General features: G+C 53.5%; 1 protein-coding gene across 2 annotated transcripts in view; it reads right to left on the bottom strand.

Annotated features, from left to right (window-relative positions):
• The window catches only part of NOS1 (nitric oxide synthase 1), a 76,919-nt gene extending 61,046 nt beyond the window's left edge, over positions 1-15,873 (bottom strand). For both annotated transcript variants that reach the window (XM_074887108.1, XM_074887110.1), the window contains exon 1: positions 15,767-15,873. The gene's annotated coding sequence lies outside the window, so the exon portion shown is untranslated. The remainder of the gene's footprint in view (positions 1-15,766) is intronic.
• Positions 15,874-20,704: the final 4,831 nt, after the last annotated feature.

The raw sequence follows: 20,704 nt of genomic DNA, 5'->3' as shown, positions 1-20,704 counted from the left end.
AATGCTCACCCAAGTTTCCTTTCCCTCCTCCCCCCGCCCCCCCACCCCGCCCCAAACCTGGGCTCTTTTCCCTCTCCTGCTGCCCTTCATCCTCACCCACCTCTCTTTCGGGAGCCGGCGGCAGCTGCGGGCTCCGGCGGGGAAGTCGGGTGCGTGTCAAGGAGCTGGCGATGGGTCTCTCTCGAGGGGTGGGTGGCTGGCAGCCGGCTCTGCTGCCGGAGCTCACAGCCCGCCGGCGGGAACGTGCCGCTCAGGATGCTCGGCTCTCTAAGATCCTTAGGAAACCGTGGCCTCGGCACAGATCACACACACAATATCCCCGGCAGCCGCAGCTCTGGAGTTATTCGGCTGCTATTTCTATGCAACTCAAAATGCGTTCGAGGGATTACTGCCCGGGGAATAAAGAAACGGCTAAACATATTTATACTAAAGCTTAAGGAGCCTATGTAACTGCACACACACACACACACACACACCAGCTGATAGGGGGGTCTGGCACAGAGGCTGCAGTGATTTGGGACAAATCCCAGGATTGTCTGTCTGTGCTCTAGTTTAGAGCAAGTGCCTATGCTGGTGCTTGCCTAGAGGTGGCAGTGAGCCTTCGCTCTTGTCCTCTCCTCGAGCAGAGCAGCACAGGAGGGCCTGGGAAGTCCCCAGCTGAGCTGGAGCTTTGCGCTCTCTGCTGGGTTGGCCGCAGGTGAAGTGTTTGCTGTGGGCACAAATACAGGTACCTGTGCCCACCTGGAACACGCAGATCCCAGGAGGGACCTGCAAGGAGTCGTCCTGCTGCCTCCTTCCTCTGTCCTCCACCCGTGTAACGCACACCCATGCCACTAGCTCGGGGGGGGGGGGGGGGGGGGGGGGGGGGGGGCTTCTTCGGCATCCTCCCCTCTGCAAGGTGCGTGGGGAAAAAATGTGGGTCTGATCAAATCTAGGTTGCCTTTAAAACCTGGGAGGACCTGGCCAAGAGAGTTTTCTTTTAGAAACATCCCTGTGCCAACTCCCAGCTCCACCAGCCCACAAGCTCCAGGGCATGTTTGGGGGGAAACGCTTTGCTCCCCACTTTCAGGAGCTGTATCAAATCTTGAGCTACCACGCAGGGATGTGGCAACGTGAAGTCTTCCAGCACAAACACTAATGTCAGCTTTTCCCCAAAACTGCCCTCCCTTCCAACACGACACCTGTAAATCCCACCAAAACCCAAATATATGCCTTAAACCTCCCTGCACTGGGGGTTAGAGTTCAAAACATGCTGCTGGAAAGATTCTTTCAGAGCACATCTCACAGCCTCCAAGGGTATAAAGTGGGTTATAAAGGGTGATCTCTCTCTCACACATACGTGTAGGCACGCATGCACACACCAAATCTAATAAAAAGATATTATTCGAAGAGTATTTGGCTTCTGGCATTCAACTAACTCAAGCTTCATACAGACACCAAAGAAATGAAATTATGGGAGCACACAAACAAGAAATTCCAGGGGGATGAATTAATGTTTCATCACTATTACAGGGCAGAGAAGTACCTGTCTGTCTTCCCTTGCATTTCTTTTTCTTGTATTTCAAAATGTGAACCCCCTACCTTTAAAAGTCACAGTAGCATGTTTCCTCCAGCCCAAGCCCTAACCACCTTTCCATCAAAATCAAAACTGCTTTCATTATCATTTTAAGGACATGTTGGAGGGCTGAAAAACACACCAAAGTTCAAGGACTTCTTGTAAATCCAGGGTCTAATTTAGACAGATTAAAAAACCTGCTTTAAGACCTCGCTTCACAGGCTGAAAGGGGTTCGAGTTACTTCTGGGTTATTCAGATGCAAACACTGTTTTGAAACACAAGTGCCTGAGCCATCCACCAGCAGCTGTAAGTTTGGGGGCAGATGCTCGGCAGCGGCAGAGCTACACGACTCCACTGAAATCAGCAGAATTGAACTCATTAAAGCCAGCTAAAACCAGCCAGTTCTCAGTATTTTATACCATCTGAGTCCCTATTTCAAGCCCATTCCTTTCTAGTGGGATCCAGCCCCTGAATGGTACCTTTTAACCTTTGGATCAATTATCTGGGTAATTACAAACTAGAAAAATCACTTTTGTGTCAACCTTAAACAGTATATTTAGAGATGTTATTTTTTTCTATTAAGCGACACATTTTCAGAGGACTGTAGGTTAAAGACTCTTTTGAAAAGACCCAAATCCCTAATCTTAAATGAAAAGTTATCACCGGAGGACCTTGGGGTGGGTGGTGACAAACACAGGAAAGGGCCCTGCGTCAGCCAGCGCCCTGGGTAAATAGGGACGGGGAGGAGAGCGGAGGGCTTGGAGCAGGCTGACAAGCCTGATAAGCCAAATCTGCAACGCATTCATTGCAAAAAAGAACACAAAGCAAACCCAAAAGCAGAGAAACAGCTGCTGTCGAGTTCTTAATTTCTAAAAAAGAGCAAGAAGAAAAAAATGCCAAAAATACTCCACTACCCACTAGCAAAGCCCCTCACGTGCCTCCCCGCAGGATGGGTGGGGAGGGAGGCTCCAGCATCCCTAGTCCCCCTCCCTCCCCGACCCACTTAAGCCAAGCAGCGTATTTGGGGCACCCCACGAGGAGGAGCGAGCTGTGCAGCCCCTCCATCACATTGACCCCAGTTTCTTCCAGCCTTGAAGGAGCAGCAAAATGATGCAGCCCCATTTGCATCGACAAAGGGGAAGGCGACAAATTACTCACAGCCCCAGAAAAAAAAACCAAAACAACACCACCACAAAAAAAGCCTTGGGGGATGCACAAGCATAGGGGAACACAAAAATGTTGGTCACCCACCTCTGAATCAGCGCCATTTGGCCGCGGCCAAACAGCAACTGAGGATCTTTTGCAGCCCAAACGTGTGAGTCAGCAGCTCCCCAAAAAGAGGGAGAAAAACAAGAAATCAAGAGACAGAGCTGGTTTTTTTTCCCCCTTTTCTTCCACAGACCAAACAAAGAAAGATGGTGCTCAGCCTTTCCACTGACTGGGGAGAAGTTTGCAGAAGCTATGCCAGGAATTTAGAATTATTTCTGGAATTACTTTAATGGGATATTGAAACGCCGCTGTAATTTAAAGGTATTAAACAGCTTCTTCTATTTAAACCAAGATGAAGCAAACCCTTCCACAAACCACTTTGATTTGAGCCGACGAGCACTAGCATGGCCAGGAGAGCTCGGCAGCCTGATGCGAAGCCCTAGCAGCAGGTTTGAACGTGCCAGGCCCTGAGTTCACTGCTTTTTTCTTCTTTTTTTTTTTTTTTTTAAAAAAAAGCAATTTACAGCTTTTTGGCTACCTCCAGACGCAGCTCGGCCTCAGTGATTCACCTACCTCTAGGCTGCAAGAGGCTCCCCACGGCCAAATCCTGCTCACATGCAGCCCCTCTTGTTTCAGGCTCCTGAAAGCAGGGCTGACCCCACTAATGAAAGGGAATCAGGGCTCAGCAGCTCACCAGTGTCACCTGTGAGAGCTTCATTAGCACCAGGGACCCCATCCCCCAGCGGGGCTGACATCAGCTCTAAGGTTGACGAAGACTTTGCCTGTGGTTGAAAACATCCCTGATGTTTCCTTGCAAGGTCACCCGTGCCACGTGCATTTCAGCCCAAATCCCAGCCCCCTGCTTGGTGTCCCGCCCATTCCAGCCACCTGGGACCCATTTTCATGCAACTCACAAAAACATCCTATTTTTGAGGTCTGAACCCTCCCATTAAATTTGGTCAAAATTAGCTGGATTTGTTAGGAAGAGACAGATGGATAAACAAGAGCACAGCTGGATGAACCCTGTTTCCTTAGGAAAGTGGTGCCAAAGGTGTCCCCAAAAAGAAAAACAGCTCCCCAAACCTTCTAGTGTTTTGGTGCTGTTGGGGAAGGAAAATTGTGCCTGTGTTTAAAAGCTGAAAGATTTCCACCTCTTGATACCTCCGGTGGGTGATAGTAACTCCACCAAGGGTGACATCACTGCCCACAAAACCCAAACCAGCTGCTCTGGGGGAGCTAAAATATATTTTCTTCGCTCTTTAGCTGGAGTTACTCTCCCAGGCTGGGCCATGGTTAAGTCCCAGGCAAGGAGAGGTTTCCTGATGGGCACACATAGACTTTCCTAGTCCCACCACCCGAACCTGGGATCCTGCCCAGTTTGTAGAGGGAGGAGGTGAAATCCCGGGAAATCCTGTCTCTCTGTGCCAGAGAAACGCTGGAGGGGCCCCAACTGTTTTTATTTCCAGGCTTCTGCTTTCCCTGCTGTGTCTTCACATGCTTCGGCTCTTATGAGACGACTCGGTGAAGTCCTGATTAAATTGATTGCTGTGACATTAACATCTGACCTAGGGTTTCGCCTCCAGCCAGCTGTAGCTGTGTGCTTTCGGGCTTTGCCTAACAAGCTTGTGGATACCCTCGCCTTTCTGTAATGCTTTGTGCAGAGCTGGTTGGTAATCTGTCTGCCAGCCCAAGGGTCACAGTGGCAGGACTTGCTGCTGCAGCTCTCCAGCTCTATCTGGTTGAGCTTCTGCTCGTGGTCCAGCTCTGGATCAGTGGGCGATGGGTCCCACCTTGGCCCCAAAGCGGGGGGGAAGTGAGATTCCAGCGGGAGCAACACTGCCATTGCCCTTGGACTCCTTCAACAGCCCCTTCAGCACAGGGGATGGTCCCTTCACCATCAGGCCATTGGCAGAAGCCCTTTGGCAATGGAAGTTGGCTTGTGGCTGCAGCTCCTCTAGACTTCATCAGTGTCCCCGGACAAGGCTGACACCGCTGCATGTCAGATGTGTTAAATCCCCCTCTCACTCCACCACTAAACACTGGAGAAGAGCCCAGGCAGGAGGATGGAGACCCACGGGCTTTGCCCTCACGCTGGCCAAGCATCACGGCTGGTGGAGCAGGACAGACCCAGCCCCATTGCACCCATCTCCAGCCCAACAATGTTTTCTGCCCTGCTGAGACCAATATCGAATAGTTGTGGGCCAAGAGGGAGGAGAGGTGCTCAGAAGATACCAGGAGAGCTGGTATCCAAAACACTCAGATTTTTATTTTATTTTTAGCAATGTTATTATCCCATCCTCATTTGAGGGTTTTTTGCAGCAAGAGCAGCTGATGGCCTGGAAACAGGCTCTGAGTTAGGAGCGGGAGGCACCCATCCACGCAGCCCGAGGGAGAGCTTTGAGGCTAAAAACATAGTAAACAGGAAAAACAGACTAACAACTAAAAAGGCCACCTTGGACCTGTGAAGCACTACCTTGTGAAATGCTGGAAAATAACCATTCCTCTCAGCAGTCCCAATTTTACAAATGGGGAAACCAAGGTACAGAAGGGTCCTGGGTGAGCCACATGTTTGCAGCACCCCTGGGACTAAATTTCAAAGAAAAAAAAAATCAAAGCACTTTTCTTTTTCCTCACCTGCCTGCTGGATGAGAGACAGGGCTCAGGGTTTTCACTGTGAGGTTGAAGGACCACAGGAATCCCTCGAGCAGGGGAAGGCTGGAAAATGTTCACCCTAAAGCACCAGCCACAGCCAGAGAAACCCAGCCTGGGACTTGGCAAACCAATAGCTTCTGTTTGCCATCTAGACAGAAATAAATTAGAGAGTCAGACACTTGAAAAGAAAGACCAGAAAGAAAAGAAAAAAAAAAAACCAGCAAGATCAAGATCAAGCAAGAAAAGAGCTGTTGCAAAACACCAAGTCACAGCAGGCGGATCTCTCCCTGCTCCTTGGGCTGCAGCAAAAGCTCCCAGCCCCGAACTGCTCCCCAGCAGAGCCCACACTGAGCAAGCGATGGAGCAGAGAGCCCAGCCCTTCCCCAGCCCAGCCCTTTCCCAGGGAGGTTGGCTTCCCATCCTGGGGCAAAATGAGGCCAGTTTGGGAAGTTTGGGAACACTTGCAAGCAAGCTGATGGAGGAGGAGGGGAGGGATGTGGTGTTAGCAGAGGCTGCGATTGCACCAGGTGCATTACCAGTGGCTGACTCTGTGTCTGAGGTAGCACCGGCCCTGTAGCCAGGCATGTCCCCTGTGTGACCCAAGTGTCACTCCTGCCACCAATGCCACCCCTCGGGGCTTGGCAGCTGGGACTCTTGCCTTGTCAGGGAGCAAGGAGTCACACCAGCGCTCCCCAGAGCCCCTCGCCAGGAGGAAGAGGAGCTGTTTAAATCAGAAATGTGTTGTTTTATGGACTTGTGGGGCACGCTCTTCCTAGCCGAGGAGGGGTTTAGGGGTTTAATGCAGCTGTCCCTGCCGGGCTGAGCATGTGCCCTTGCTGCACCGCGGTGGGCAGCTGTCCCCATCCCGCTGCCGACAGAGCACGGGGCCAACCGTCCCACACGAGCAGCGGATGGTCTTTGAGCTAATGCCAGCCTCCACCGTGGGTTTTCACCTAAAAAACCCCACTGTTTGCAAAGAACATAGGTCAAATTAATCTATGCCCTGACCTCCCCGCAGGCAAAGCACCAGGGCCACAGTGGCACGGGTGACCCACTGCTGAACCCCCGGGGACAGGACCGGTGCTGAGCTGCCCCAGCCCAAAGCATCCCTGCCCTTCAGACTCTGCCTGCAATCATACCCCAGAGACCTCCTGGGGAAGAGCAGGAGGCTGCTGGCTTTTCCCCGTTGCAGCTAGAAGTCAGAATAAAGCACACCTGGGATGTTTCTTGGTGTAATCAGCTTTCCTACAAAGAAATCGCTGTCTTTCTAGGGTATGTTTTCTCCTCACTAGCCCTGCAGCCTGTTTCCCCTTCCCTCTTCAGCATCCTGCTGGTTTGTAAAGAAGTCTCTCTCACCTTCTCTGAATTTTGGAGTGATATCACAACCTCAAATGTGTTTTTCTTGCTCTCAGGGTCCTATCAACCCCCTGCAGAGGAGGACAGGGCAGCCTATTGCCCTGAGCTGCACTCACGGGTCGCAGAAGTGAGCTGCAATAACCAGGCACATCTGAGAGCTCTTCAAATCTTTGATACAATCGAGATAGACAGAGACTGAGACAGGCTTCCCCCTCCCCTTTTTCTTTCTCTCTCTGTATTTTTTCTTCCCCCCGACCTTTTATTCCCAGTGGCCAAGAACATTTAGTCTGGCCGGGAAAAGGAAATCTCATTACAGAATTACGGTTCATTTAGCAGGTCCCACTGGAAGCCCTGCAATAACCACTGGCTTCCTAACAGGATTAGCCAGTGTCTGAACCTCCCAATCTCGCTGCAGTCATCTCCACTCCCCACAACAGCCTTGAGGACCCCAGAAAACCCCAAGCAGCCACAGAAACCCAAGATGCAGCTGGACAGGGAGGAGGAAAGATTGAAGGGAGCCAAAGATTGAGGCTTCATTGGTGTGAATGTGGGCATTGCTAGCAGAGGTTTGAGCAGACATTATCTCCAGCTACAAATCCCACTTTGCTTTGCTGTCTTGGCCTCTTCCAGCCTGATGGCTCATTCTCACTCAATGGTATGTGTTGGTTCCCATGAGGGAATTGGGGATATTAACTTCAGAAAGACAAGCAAGACACTGGAGTAGTGCAAGTTCTGCTACACCAGTGCTGAGATGCTCATCTGAGTTGGTTGGGGGTCCTCCTGACATCGGTCTTGGAGTCTACATGAACATGAAGGGTTTTGGTTGTCATCACATTGCATGGTAACACGTTTTCTGGGATCAGGTCTCTGTCATTAAGAGGGTAGGAGGGCTTAGGAAAAAATAATTCAGAGGAGGAGAAGATCAAGAAAGAAGCCAAACGATATGGGTCCACCAGAACAGCCAAGACCAGAATTTGCCTTCAGTGATACTGAAATTTCTTTGTTTCTCCCATCCCTGTCCCCACTCAATACAAGGAAGAGGTGGTGCAAGAGCAATAAATCGGGTGTGGTACTCCGTATGAAACCACCTCTGTGGTTTCACAGGGGTGAACATCTGCCTCTCATCACAAATCTGCTCCCAGGGTTTCATTACCACGCCGGTTTATACACAGAGAGATCGCAAATGCTGTCCCCAGCAGCAGTCAGCAGAGACATCGGGCTGAGGATGGCAAAGCCAGCTTTTCCAACACAGCCTGGAGCTGGCTGCATGCTTGGCATGGCAGCCTAGCCCCAGGCAGGGAGGCAGTGGCAGTATTGTACAATGACTCATGAAGATGACAGGAATTGTCTCAGGCATCCCTTCGATCCCTTCAGGTGTTACCTCAGAAAGGAGTGCAAAACACGGGCAGGATCTGCAGGATTTACCTTCCCTTAGAGCAGGGAGAGGTGGAACAGCTTTGGTTTAACCAAAAGCAAGAAGCAGGAAACTTGGTTAACCAAGTTTGCCAAGACTGTGCTCTCACCACTACCTTACTCCATGACACATCTACTCAACCTTACTCCATCACCCATCCGCTACAGGGGCTTTTGCCATGGCAGAGTCCACACCAACTGCTGTAGGGTGCAGCCCTGCAGACGACCAGGTCCCCTGTGGTCCCCTGCAACTTTTGCCTGCTATGGTTCTTCTCCAGTGAGAGGTGGGAGCCTTGGAAGGTGTTGGAGCCCACCACAGCTCCACCTCCAGACACGCCTCTCCTCTCTGACAACACGAGAAGCCCAGAGCGTTGGCTCGCAACTTTGATGCTCGGAATGAGCTGAGGTGGCTGAGAAACATCATTAGTGCTGGAGGAAATAAAAGGCCATGTAGGGTTGTTTTTTCAAGACAGAGCACTGCATCCCTGTCCCTGCAGCTCCCACGCTGTTCCAGCTCCACCAGCAGATGTTTCCATCATTAGCAAGACTTCTGTCTGGAGGTGAGGGGATGCGGTGGCCTTCACACTGCTGCTAACGAAGCTGCGTGGGCAGGGGTTAAGTGCTGGGAGCCAGCCCAGTGCTCAGATAGCAGCAGCAAGCAAGAGTTTGTGCTCACAGGACGAGAGGGACGTTCCTGTGAAGGCGGTGGGGACCTCATAGGTTTTGCACAACCAGCCCAGGGGACTAAGCACAGGGTGAAGACAGAAGATGTGGGAAGAGAGGAGGGAGGGATGATGCAGAGCTGAGAGTAGGAAAAGTTTCGCTCATGCACGCAGCGTGTAATTCAGTTTGTAGCATCTCACTGAAGCCAAGAATTGAGTAAGAGGCCAAAGAGATGAGGCATTTATGCGGCTAATGAGAACACATGGGCTGCAATCATCTCTGCTGGCGAGCACCCCAGGAGGGTGTAAACCCCCACTCCTGGCCTTCCACCAACCTCAGATCACTGGGAACACAAGTGGATCCTCCCTAGGGAGGGGGATAACAGATGACCTCTGTCCGGCAGTCTGTCTGTCCTGGGTACCGGCAGCAAGGTGCAGAGGATGGGCAGGGGAAGGGACTGCCTGCACCTTGTTGGAGCACCAGGGCAAGGATTCTTTTGCTCCCTCAGTGCATAAATTGCTGTTGTACCAGTCACCTTGGCTTTTGGGAGGACTTTTTGGCCCTTTTGGCTGCAGACTGAGCTGGCACAGAGGTGCGAGTGCCCTGCCTTCCTCTGGCCCTTCTGCAGGGACCACTGAGCACTATTACCCTTGCCAGCATTGCTCCCTACTACTGTTGTGCAGGACAAAAATGTTACTTGGTGAGCTAGGAATGAACCAATCTGACCTTCTAGCATAGCAATGTACAAAATCCAAGAGCATCAACCACCGCAGAGGAGGGGATAAGGGGCTTGACCTGGCTGGCAACAAGTCTTGATACAACTACACACCATACACCGCCCAGAGCAGCCGTGCAGCTTCACCCCACCCTCTTTTCCATTTTCTCCCTCTTCTTGTTTGTTTGTTTGGCCATCCAAGCATTTATTAGCAGCAACGGGGTCTGGCAACCCAAAACTTTCCCTAGGGAAGAAGTTTTGGCATCCAGCGGCCAAGTCAAGAGACTCTGGAAAGTTGCTCTGAGCCTGTCTCATCTCACAACTTGACATATCACCGCTGTCCATTTCCCTTCCCAAGGAAATCTGATTTGTTCCAAAGTTTATAGTTTCAGTGACCTAATCCCAGCATAGTTGTTCCTGTTTCCCTTTAATTTACTGCCGCAGCTTGTATTAATTGATGTATTGCAGAGGGCTTGAGCCAAGCTAATTGTTTTAGAAAAAGAAAAAAAGAAGAAAGAAAGGGAGATGTGAGGTCCCTTAGTGGATTACGAAGGTATTTGTATGGGGAACCGGCAGCCACCAGAAAATAACAATAGCACCAAACAGAAGTCTGGAGAGGTGGAGGCTCTCCAGGCTGCCATTCGCAAGGTATCGTCATGCTCCCTGCAAACAGAAATATCTTCCCTGGGATGACCTTGAGGAGAAAGGCAAGGTGGGGGCAAGGAGGGCTGTGATGGCTTCTCTACTCTGCTGGGACTGCCTTCGCCCCTCTGACTCTGCCCTTGCTCAAGGTTGCTGCTGTCGCTGAATGACAGTGGGGATCAGGGGAGTTTCCAAAGGACAGGAAAAAAGCAATGTCACCCATCATCCAGCAAGGATGATCTAGGGAACCACAGGTTGCTCAGCTTGCCTGAGAAGGTGATGGAGCAAATCCTTCTCGGAAGCTGTTTCCATCCATGATGGACAAGAAAATCATTGGGAACTGTCAGCAGGGATTTATTAGGTGTAAATCATGACAAATGGACCTTATCACCTTCCAGGGTGAGACGATTGGCTCTGTGGAACAGGACAGAGCAGCACAAGCTGTATAACTTCACTTTAGCAAGGCCTTTAACAGAGTCTCCTGTAGTATCCTTGTGGCCAAATTGTAGATAAGCAGATAAGTTGGGGGCAGGTTGCACTTTCAGCTCATTTTCAGATGATACCAGATAAGGGGGAGCAGTTGACATGCTGGAAGGCAGGGCTGCTATCCAGAGGGACCACGATGGGCTGCAGAAGCAGCCCAACAGGAGTTTGTAAGCAAACACCAAGTCCTGCCCCTGGAATGGTATAACCCCAAGTAACAGGACAGGCTGGGTCCACATGTCTGGAACGCAGCTTTGGAGGAAAGGATCTGGAGATTCTGGTGGACAAGAAGAACCATGGTTCAGTTTGGCCAAGGCCAACTGCTTCCTTGTACTGTATTATTCCCCTCTATTTGGAACTTGCAGCTCTGGATGGTGGCCAGTTCTGAGCTCCCCAGGATAGGACAGACATGGACACACTGGAGGGAGTCCAGTGGAGACCACCAACCTGAGCAAGGACTGGAGCAGGAGCACACAATGCACAAGGGGAGGCTGCAGGAGCTGGGCTCCTTCTTCCCAAAGAAAAGGAGGGGAAGAGACCTAATGGCTGTCTGCAACCACCTAAGTGGAAGCTGGGGATAAGACAGCTGGAAGTCACCAGAGGCAGGATGAGATGCAACCACACTAGTTGGAACATGAGAAATTCTGACTTGTTATCAGGGGCAAAAAAAAGCGTTCCTCATGAAGGTGGTCAAACACATGGGATTGTCATCCTTGGAGTTATTTGAAACTTGGCTGGGTCATGGCCTTGAGCAACCACCTCTGGCCCTGCCTTGAGCAAGGATGCCCAAGCAGAGCACAGAGGTTGCTTGTACAGGCTAGCTTTGGAGACCTCACACAGAGTTTTGGTGGTTGGTTTTGAGCAGAAGCCAATGGAGAACATGACAGAGGAGGAAGAGGCTTCACCTCCACCAGCTCCAACTGATGGGACAAGGTTTCTAGTACCTGACATGCTCTGGGCAGACGTGAGCTGGATCCGATCCCATGGGAGTGTGCAGCAAGGGGGGAGACGGGGGTCTCCTTGGCCTTCCCTCATCTCCCTGCCCCCATCCCTGCCGTCCCTCCTCCATCTCCATTGCAGAGACAAGGCCAGAAGAAAAACCCCAGCACCGGGTCAAACCGAGACCCTTCTGGGGAGCACCGCAGGGCTGTGCTCGGCTGCCAGCAGAGAAGTGTTTCGGAGGTGGGGATGCATTGGAAGGGCACCCCGTCCCACTGGCAGACCCTGGGAACAAAGCCCGGCTCCCATGAGTCCCTGACACCCTCCGAGCCACAGCACCATGAAAGCACTAAAGTTTTCCAGGCAAGAAACTTGCTCCTTGTTGTTTTCCTGGCCAAAAGCCCCCCCTTTACATAAATCAGCCCAGGCACTTTCAGCATGGCTCTCACAGAGAGGTTGATTTATTCGGGAGCAACACAGGGAGTTTCCAGATTAACACTAATTGCTCTCCCAAATTACTTAATAGTTTAAATTGCAGTCCTCTCTTTGGAAATCATCTCAGACAGTTCAATAAAAAACTATCATCGAAGAGACAACTGCAAATTGATAAAGTCTTTGAGACGAGGCTAATATCATTGCTGTCTGGCAAATTTATTCATCTGAAACAAAACGAGGAGGATAAACAGCCTCGCTCGGTGAGGAAGACACCGCCTGCTACTGAGTTGCTCAATTTTCTCTTCCAGAGATGCTCTTATTACTTGGAGAGCTGCAACACTGCTGAAACAAGGCAGCTGACTGCAACGCCTGTGAATAAATAGCACCAGCCTTTTCCTCGCAGAGAAAAAGCAATTTAAATAATATAATAATAATAATACGGCAAATGCTTGTGCTAGTTATGACAGGAGGCAGGGGCTGGATCTCCCATCCGGGGGGGCTGCTGGGGGCTGGTGTGGATGCAGGAACCGGCTGGCTGCCACCAAGCTCCTGTGGAGTTGAAATTGTCACCCAGGAGGGGAGGGGAAAACTTGTTTCATTTTGGCCGTTTCCCAATTTTCCAGCCCCTCTGGGGGAAGGAGATGCGATGTGGCAGGGGAGGGCGAGGGGGGGCCAGGGCAGGGCTGGGAGGGGCATGAGGGAGAGTCAGATGTGTGTGCAGGGGGCTCAGCATCCTCCCGCTGCGGGGGAAGTGGGGGCTGCTGGAGACACAACCCCGGCAGGGAGGTTAAAACAGCCTAAAGGTGCGGGACCAAGAGCGAGGGTACAGAGGAAGAACCAGGGTGGTTTAGGGGATGGTGACCAGGACAGTCACCACCAGCACCCTGGGAACACCCCCTCTGCCATGTAATATTTTGGAGCTCACTGGGAGCATCCTCTCTGCCGTGCAATACTTTGGGGTCATGGTGCAGCCTGGGAAGACGTGTACCCAGGGCCAGGGAGGGCCTCAGCACCAGCGTGGAGGGGGCCAGACCCACCATCCTGGGGTGACTCTACTCACCAACAGCCCCCCAGGACCCTGCATGCTCTGCTCCCACCCAGCCAAGCCCCCGCTCCTCTCCATGGCACACAGTCACCTGCCCTCCCTGGGACCAAGCGAGTTGCCCGTTTCCTCTGGTTTTACAACTATTTCTGGAAGGTTTGGCTGGAGACTCACGGGGGAAATGGGTCTTTGCTGACACCAGCTCAGATCCATTTGCCTGCAACACAAACCCCTTTCACGCCGTGTCCCCTTCAGCCTCCGGCACAGGGCATCACACTGTAAACCACAGTGAGAAGCTCCTCGGCCAGTTGGGGAGGGGGCTTAGATGCAGTGTGATCAAAGAAGAGGCAGAAAAGATCCAGCTCTTTCCCTGGAGAGCAGTGTGGGAGCGAGGGGGTTACCGGGAGCTGCTGCCCAGCGCGGTGCCAGGAGCCACAGGAATTTGAGAGAAAGCCCGGCCGATGGCTGCCATCTGCTCCTGGCACCTCGTGCCACTGCCAGAGCCTGAAAGCACGCGAGCACATGGAGAAAACAAACGGCAGCCAGCCCTGCTCCCTGCCGCGGCCGGCCGAAAGCAGCCGGCAGCCCTGCAAGCCCACGCCGGTGGACGGGGTGCAGGCAGGGGGGAGTTGCAGGCAGCGGGGGCATAGCTGGGCATGAGAGGCAGCGGCATGATCTGCTCCGGCCAAGCTGCTGAAGCCTTTTGGGGTGTTTAAAGGGCTGAGAAACGCTGCTCACGTCACTGACTTCACAGCTGGGGACGTGTCCTGATGGGGAGTGGCTGGGGGGATGCTCTGGGGTCCCCACGCAGGGGCTGCCCAGCCCCCGCTCTTCTGCCACCCAAGGATGCACTGACAGCATCAGTTCTCTGCGCCACGGCGACAGAAACACCGATGCCAGGAGTTAACCTCAGGCAGGGGCTCACCCTCCCAGGGCCACGCGGAAGCTCCTGGGGCTGCAGCCAAGGAAGGGATGTGGCGGCAGAGCCCGCGCTAAAGGGCACTTGCACGGCGACCTGCGGGGCCGCGGCTTTGATGCCCCCTCAGCCACAGGGAACAGCGGCTCGGAGATCCATCCCCATCCCTCCGGGAAGGCATCCAAGGGAGCTGGCTTGGCAAAGCAGCCAATTAAAGCAAGAAACGGGCAAACGGCAAGCGCCGGCACACAGCCTCGGCTGCCACGGCCGGGTGGCCTCCAAGCCACGGGGGAGAGCGGCCGAGTTTACTGACCCACATCCCAACCCCCCCTCAGGGCTCAGAGAAAGAAAAACCCTTTTTTAAAAAAAAAAAAAAAAGTCTCATTCATCATTCAGCCTCTGTTTGTTTTCTGCACTCCGCTAAGCTCAAACAAGCAAAACAGATTAGCTGGGCTCATTTGTTTCCTACTTAATTACACCTCTTTGGTGCTGATGTAATATTTCAAGATTTGGGTTGCTAAGGCTGAAAATCCACCTGCCCCCCTCCCACACCCACCTTGGCTTTTCATTCCCATAATGAAAAAGCCCAGATGGTTTTTTTTGCAAGAAAACCTCTAATTATTGAGGAATTCAACGCTCTGAATTCAGAAGCTGCCAGCGAGCGCTCAGGTTGTCAGAAGCAGATGGACGGCAGCTCCAGCTTTTGATCACGGTCTCCGAACACCTCCCCAAAAAACAGGGAGGTGGGGGGGGGGGGGGGGGGTAAGGACCTCACATCTGCAGCCGCACGCAGCCCTGGATAACTTGAGTCGTTCCACTCCCCCCCACCCTCCCAGGATTGCTTTGGCATCAATAGGACTTCCCAGGAAGCCAGAGCAGCTGTGTGCCGACGCAGTTTGCAGGATGAGGTCCTTGCTGGAGGAAGGAGCACACTCCTCCCCACAGAAGCTGCTGCACAGGCTGGAGGTGCCTCGCCTCCCCTCCCCTTCAGCTGCTTTTCTTCCTCCCTTCCCCAGGCCCCACAGCCACCCCTCTGCACCCCACATCCCTTAAGCTAACACGTGCCAAAAATTTACAGTGGTTGACCAAGGTGGAGCATGCCTCGCCAGCCCATGGCACGCAGGAGAAGCTAAAGGTCCCAAAAGAGCAGCTAAATGCACATGGGAGGGATTTTTAAGGCTTCCAGTCCATAAAACACCCCTGCAGACCCCAGCCCATTGATCCACTGAGCCAGGAGGAAGCTGCCAACCTCTTGATCTGGCCAAAGGGATGCTGACGGCAGCACTGGCCCCCAGCCCACCGTGCAAAGGCCAAACACGGGCCCAAGGGGTGGAACAAGCGAAGCACCCAGAGGGTTGGAGACAAGAAGTGATCCCACTGCGACTCCCAGGCTAAAGGACAAGCAGGGGAGGTGGGGGAGAGCAGACCCCATGATCCCCTCCCAAATGAACCATGGTGCTCCCACTCCTGGAAACCTCCCAGTTTGGTGGGACCCAAAGACATTCGCACCCCCCCGGCCACGCAGAACCACCCTGAGCCTCCCCCCTGCCACCCCACAGCCAGACCCCCCAGGTGCCCCCGCCACCCCCAGCCTTACTTGTGTCCGGAGAGAGCCAGGCATCGGGCATCGTGCCCCGCTCACCCCCGCTGCAGATGCCACTTGGCCGAGCTCCCACTCCCCCCCACCCCCGCCCCGGCTTGCAGGATTTCAGCCCCAAAAGAAAGAGCAAACAAAAGGTACACACCGACTCCATCGCTCCGGAGCCGTCCAAGAGGCAGGGGGCTGGCCGGAGTGGGGGAAGAGAGGCCCTGGGCGGCGGGGAGAAAGGGCTTTGCTCGCGGTGGAGCTGGCGGAGGGGACGGTGGAGCCGCGGGAGGGCTGCGTGCGCGGTGCCGAGCCGGCTGCGCAGCCCCAGCCAGCTTTCCCACGGTGGCATTCGCCCTCGCCGGGGCCCAGCAGTGTCCTCATCCCCTCCTCAGGCCATGCCCAGCACGTTGCAGCTCTCCCAGGACTCTCTCTGCCCATCACCCCAACCAGCGCATCCCCTTGGGCTCCCCAGGGTTGGGATGGGGGAAAATTGCTTGTGGTTTTGGTGACTAAAATACCCACAGAGTCCCCAGCAGCAATCGGCATCTGACGAAAGTGTTTGGTTATTCAATAACTTTTAACCTCCCCAGGTGGAAGCTGCTCTACGCCTGCCTAATCACACAAGCTGTGGGTTTTGGCTAATTTTCAGGCTTTTAGTGGGTTGGGGTCTGTCTGTCCCTTGGACCAACTGGTGGAGCTAGGGAGGAGGGCAAGGATGAGAGAAAGCTTCAGATTTGAGTTCAAAACACCCAACTAATAGGAAAAAGTAGAAGGAGAAAGCCCAGCAAAACCTCACCAGCTGCGGGAACAGGCTGCAGCGGGTTGGCCCCTGCTTCCTGGGAACACGTGCACAGGGAATTCAGACCTTCTCCTCTGCAAAATGCTTTTTCCAAAGCAGAGCAAGTCACAGACTCAGGGAGAAGGCTGCTTCCACACCACAACAAGGGCAAGCAAGGTTCTTTTTGCCTTAAACCAAAGGAATTTTATATACCTATAAGGAAGGAGGATTTTGTAACCCACCCCCAGAAGAGCAAGCAAGGAGCCTTGTCCTTGACGCAGCAGTGGGGTTTTGTTTGAACTTCCCTTTCCCGGCTCAGTCAGGAGATGTCGGGTCTTTCCAGGCATCTTGAAGGGTTTTGCATTGATTTTTTTCCCAGCTACAAAGTGAGGGAGAGCAGAAATGCACGTGCAATCTCCTCACCACAACTTCAGTCCCCGTGTGCTGCAGAGTCAGGTGTGCCCAAAGAATTAGGATGCACCCAAGGGCTGCCACATCAATTAAACCGGTGTTTAGAGATTAAATCATCACTAGGGCCCCATTTGTCTTCTGTCCCCTCCAATCGCCCCACCCAGCAATGGGAGAGTTGCACCTTGATTCAGCAGTGGGTTCAGCTGTTGCAAAGCCCCTGAGCTTCCCCAGCTCAGCCGGTGCAGAGGCAATCTACTACTTTAAATTTAAGAGACTTTAACCCCAAATGAGAACTCTCCAGCCCTGAGCAGGGAGGGATGTGCTTGACCTGCACATTGCACCAGCAGCGGACGTGGCTCTCTTGCCCAGAAGCCTCAGCTTAACCCCAAGGAACCCAAACCTTGTAAAATAAAAATAGTTTTAAAAACATCCTGCCCTGCTTGCTGTCAACACCAATAGATCAGGTCCCTGCTATACTTCACAGGAGCTCTTCCCATCCCAAGGCTACTCAGACACTGTTCTGCTCTCAAGAGCAGGAAGGTTCTCCTGCATGCCCTCCAGTCACTCACCATTTGCCTGCAAAACCCCACTTTTATTTGGCAGGGAGCGATTTAACCCCGCATTTTCCTCTTCCAAAGCCAGGGACAAAGCTCTACACTAGGGCTGTGTTACCAACAAGCCTCCATGAGAAGGACTTTTGAGCAGCCATCTCACAGCAGAGGCACCATGGCAGCTCAGTGTTTCTGCCTTTAAGCCCCAAGTTGTGGCTTCGAAGCCCTGGATTCCCAGGATCCATCCCCACACATCGACCAGCTCCATGGAAACAAGGAGGGGGCAGCCAAAAAGGTGCTGTGTGCTGCTCTACAGGCCGTTTTTATAACCGACTACAGGCATTTAGAGAAAGGGCTTGGACACCTCCAGCAGTGCAGAGGGAAGCCCTGGAGGGGTGTCCTGGGGCTGCATCCAGACAGGAACAGGTAGCAGCTCCCAGTGGGGTAATTGCTATTTTATCAACTTCCCAAGCATTTGAAGGCAAGCCCTTTGCCTTTCCCACCTTATTTCCACAGGGAATAGAGTTTTGAGACTCCTCAACAGTTTTTGTCTGCCCCTTTAGGAGCTGAGCATGACCTTCCCAGCCACTCAGCCCCCAAATTTCCCCCCCCCCAACACAACAGACACCCCAGCACACAGCTCACATCCCTGCAGTAGGGCCCCAACCTGCATCGCCCCAAGCCCCTGTGCCAGCCCTGGCACACATGGACTCAGCCTGGGGTCTCAACCCGCCAGCCCCAGCACAGCCCAGGTCTCACTCACCACTGGGGTTGGCCACAATGTTGTTCCCCCAGGGAAAGACAGTTCCCCAGGTGCTCCCCGGGAGGCTGTCGCTGAGCCACTCGCCTGCACCCACCAAGTGTGAGAGAGCAGCACCCAGGGGCCTCGCTCCTGCCAGGTGCATTGTATTTAAGGTGTGGGAGAATGCGCTGATAATGGGGCAATCCATTTTCTTCCCAGCACCCGAGGCAGGTTTACTCTGAGCCAAGTCCAGGGGCAGGACCTGGGAGAAACCACCAAGAGTGTTCACCCAGCTATAGAGCAAGGGATCCCCGCTGCCAAAACCTTCCCCTTCCCAGCACGGTGGCTGCCCGGAGCCTCCCCGCATCCCTGTGGATGCAAACAGGATTCATGATGTGTAGGCTGCAAAACCAACACAGAACCAATGCCACCTGGCAGAGCCATGGTTTAGTTGCTCCACCAGCGTGGATGCACTGCTCTAGTGCAAAATGAACTCAGAAGGAGCCCAATGTGTTGGTTTGGAGGGGCTCTGGGTAGGGAGCAGGGTCCAACCACCACATGGTAGGATGCTACGGGCTAATTTGAGCAGTAAACCCCCCCCCCACGTAAAGGATAAGAAAGGACCCATCCCCACCCAGGATGCTGGAAGAGGGGTTGCATGGAACAAGCAGCTGAATATAAGGGTATATTAGTTAGATCCTAAAAAAGAAAGCAGCATAGGCAGGCTGAGTAAGGACCCATCACACTGAGGATGACTTTTACACACACACACAAGCATTACCACCCATTGGCTCTGCAGGCCTGAAAATAGCTGCCAGCAAGTGAAACCCAACCCGGGGCTCAGCCGCTGCAGTGGCACCACTCTAATCTCAGTGTCCATGAGCCTGGGGGTGGCTGTCCCCTCCTCCATCCCCCCCCCAGTCACAGGGAAGGGGCCAAGGCCACGAGAGCCTGTTGGTGCAACGTCAGCTCAAGGGTGCCAGCAGACACAGAGAGACAGCCGGTTCCCAAGCTTGGGGCATCCCAAAGCACCTGTGGCCCCATCAGCCACCAAACCACATGCTGCAAGAGGCCCCGAGATAAATAGGTATTTACGGAGCATGATTTTCCAAGAGACCTTCACAAATCCCCTGTGAACTGCTAGAGCTGCTGCACGACTGGGTATAATCATGGCAGGACCAGTGCAGGAGGAGTTGCCATGTCCCTCTGCCCCGCAGAAGGGCTGTACTGCCCCAGCAGATTGCAGCTAGTGTGGGTTTCCCCTGCAGATGGAGGGGAGAGCCTGGGGGGAATCCCTGCCCCAGGCACCCCTCTGCCCTGGCTGTTCCAAGGGTGATGTCGGCAGAAGCGCTTGCTTTCATGCTCAGGGGAAGAAATTTTTTCTGGTCCTGCTCACAGCAGACCAGTGTTCCCAGAAAACAAACCCATGCAGGCAGGATGTGCTGGCAGGCTCTGCTCAGGTCCTGCTACCCACAGCTGGGTGAAATCATGATGGTGCCCTTGCCCTGCCCATCATCATGGGGCTGGAGGGGACCGGGGTGGCAGGGGGAGTAGCACCCATCTGAGTTCTCCCCACAGGGGCTTCTGGCAAAGGAGGAAGGGAGGAGAGGCTGAAGGCTCACCCATGGTACTGACAGTGATACCCATACCTGGTACAGGTGAAAAATTGCTGGGCCATTTCTCTCCACTAGCTTGAAAATGGGGATGCAGAGCCTGCAGGTACTGCAGAGCATCCCTACCCCATTGCTGCCCCTAGGTTGGGGGGCACAGGGTCTTCTTTGTACCCTCCAGAGACCCACAGCAATGCCTGGCACCCCACAGACAAGGTCAGCCCGTGCCCCAGTGGGATGACCTCTCCTCCAGCTCTCTCAGTGCCACCAACACAACATCCAAATGCTACTTGGGTGAGCGCAGCCCTTCAAGTACCCAGGCACAAACCCCGAGCCGCAGGTTTATTTTCCAAGGGGACCCTTGGCACACCCACCTCCACACCACAGGGACCTCACAGCACACCCAACAACAAGGCAGTGCCCTGACCCCCCAGGTCCAGGGTTTCCTGCACAGACACAGAAAGCCACCCTGTCCCAACAAAACACAGAATAAATAAACAGCTGCAAGGCCCGGGAAAGCCTTCAGCCACTTTTTCTACCTGGTGCTGCTGAGGGCACGGCTTGGCTCTTTAACCCTCAGAGGAAGCTGCAGGTGCAAAGTTTAGGGCAAAAACCTGGGAATTCAGAATCACTGCTCCTTCCCAGAGCTGCCAGGAGGAAAGAGTCCTGTGCTGGGAGCCAAGCAGGAGCTCACATAATGTCTCCAGGCACAGGGCAAGGCAGCCGGGGGTCAGGTTTCTGTCCTAGAGGGCAGCATAAAAATAGAGGTGAGAAAAGGGAATCTACTGAGCAATGGGAGAGCAGGCCCATGAGGACCTCATCCAGAGGCCAGGACAGCCTCTTCCCCAACAGCTGGATAAAGAAGAATGGAATCCCCAGGGGGGAAGCCGGGCAGCTCCCTTATATTCCCCAGCTGGCATTAATCCCACTAACAAGCTGGGTCTTTCTGCAAAGCGGGATCAGCTCTGCTCCAGCTCAAAGCAACAATCCTGTTAAAGGGTGT

This window comes from Strix uralensis, chromosome 17, assembly GCF_047716275.1.
Source record: "Strix uralensis isolate ZFMK-TIS-50842 chromosome 17, bStrUra1, whole genome shotgun sequence".
Lineage (NCBI taxonomy): Eukaryota > Metazoa > Chordata > Aves > Strigiformes > Strigidae > Strix > Strix uralensis.
Note: the sequence above shows the minus strand (reverse complement) of the source record. Positions and strands in the feature narration are given on the sequence as shown.